Below are 2,172 nucleotides of genomic sequence, written 5' to 3' on the forward strand. Positions count from 1 at the left end.
AGGTTGAGCTCCTGATGTCCAGTTGAAGAGATGGAGAAAGGATCATATGAGCAAGGGGGGTCAAGATCATGACAAGAGAAACCACAATGACAGCTGCCCTGAGATAGTGGAGCTCATGGACTCTAGCCTGTCAGCTGCGGAACCTGCTTGCAACCAAAGTAGGCCCTCTGAATATGGGTGACAGTTGTTTGGCTTGATCTGTTCGTGGGGTTCCTGGTAGTGTGACCAGCAATTTTCCCAGGTACATGAGCTGATTTTTGGAACCCCTTCCCTGTGGAGGTATACCTTACTCAGCTTTGATGTAGGGGGGAGATGCTTGGTCCCCCCTCAAGTTGGTATGCGAGACTTTGTTGACTCTACAAAGGTAGGGTTTATCTCCTCTGAGGAGTAGATGGGTTGAGATGAGGTGAGGTCAGGAGGGTGGAAGAAGAGGAGGGGAGGATAACTGCGGTTTTTAAGTAAAGTGAAAAAAAAATAAATTAAAAACTAAATGATAACTAATGTTGGCATAAATTTGAAGAAAGGAGTTCAAACCCAGCTGTGGGATTAGAACTAGAGAAACAACTTTTGAAATCAGTCTACTGTTCTCAAAACAATGAATAAAGTGTGAACTCTCTGATGTGTTGTAAAATTTGACATGTATGTAAAGGATTTCTCACATTCCAGGCATTTGTGGGGTTTGTCTCCAGTATGAAGATTCTGATGTCTTCTAAGATCTGAAATCCCATTAAAGAACATGTCACAGTCTTTGCATTATAAGGTTTCTCTCCAGTATGATTTTCTGGTGTTGTCAAAGATGTGGGCATGTACTAATAGAATTGTCGCATTGCAACACTTATGAAGTTTCTATCCAGTATATATTATCTGATATTCTGTAAGAGTTGAACATGTAGAAAAAGATTTGCCACATTCCTTACATCAGTAAGATCTCTCTAATATAGGATTCTCTGATGTGTTCTAAGATTTGAGTCCTGAGTGAACGATTTGTCCCATTCCTTATATTTGTGAGGTTTCTCTTTAATGTGACTTATCAGATGTGTTTTAAGATATAAGCAAGTGGTAAAGGATTTGTCATATTCCTTACATCTGTAAAGTCTGTCTCAAGTATGAACTCTCTGATGTTTTCTAAGACGTGAGTCCTGGGTAAAGGATTTGTCACATTGCCTACATTTGTAAGGTTTCTACCCAGTATGAATTCTTTAATGTGTTTTGGATTTGAATAGTGTTTAAAGGATTTGTCACAAAAGTTGCATTTGTAGGGTTTCTCTTCAGTATTAGTTCTCTGATGCTTTGTAAGACTTGACTGCACAGACAATCACTTGTCACATTCCTTACATTTGTATAGTTTTTCTCCAGTGTGAACTCTCTGATGTATTCTAAGTTGTGAGCAACTGATAAAGGATTTGTCACATTCCTTACATTTGTATGGTTTCTCCCCAGTGTGAACTCTCAGATGTCTTCTATGTTCTGAGCAACTGACAAAGGATTTGTCACATTCCTTACATATTTAAGATTTCTCTCCAGTATGAATTCTCTGATGTATTCTGAAGTGTGAGTCACAGGTAAAGGATTTGTCACATTGTGTACATTTGTTAGGTTTCTCCCTAGTATGAATTTTTTGATGTCTTTTAAGATTTGAACACTGTTTAAAGGATTTGGCACAAAAGTTGCATTTGTAGGGTCTCTCTCCAGTATGAGTTCTCTGATGCTGTGTAAGAGTTGACTGCACATTAAAGCACTTGTCACATTCCTTACATATGTATGGTTTCTCCCCAGTGTGAATTTTCTGATGTGTTTTAAGACATGAGCAATTGATAAAGGATTTTTCACATTCCTTACATTTGTCAGGTTTCTCCCCAGTATGAAGTCTTTGATGTCTTTTAAATTTGAGCATCGAGAAAAGGGTTTGTCACAAGAGTTGCACTTGTAGAGTTTCTCTCCAGTATGAATTCTCTGATGGTTTATGAGATTTGACTTTGCAGTAAAGGATATATCACATTCCTTACATTTGTAAGGCTTCTCCCCTGTATGAATTCTCTGATGTACAGTGAGGCTTGAGGCAGTACTGAAGCATTTCATGTGTTTCCCGCATTGGTGTGGTGTCTCTCCAATATAGCCTGTTTGTTTCAGAAGACTGTGTGCAGAGCCAAAATTGTCATCATATTCTCCCTG

General features: G+C 38.8%; 1 pseudogene; it reads right to left on the bottom strand.

Annotated features, from left to right (window-relative positions):
- Window positions 1-1,030: 1,030 nt before the first annotated feature.
- LOC131903443 (zinc finger protein 354C-like) lies at window positions 1,031-1,894 on the bottom strand (annotated as a pseudogene).
- Window positions 1,895-2,172: the final 278 nt, after the last annotated feature.

Source organism: Peromyscus eremicus, chromosome 1 (assembly GCF_949786415.1).
Source record: "Peromyscus eremicus chromosome 1, PerEre_H2_v1, whole genome shotgun sequence".
Lineage (NCBI taxonomy): Eukaryota > Metazoa > Chordata > Mammalia > Rodentia > Cricetidae > Peromyscus > Peromyscus eremicus.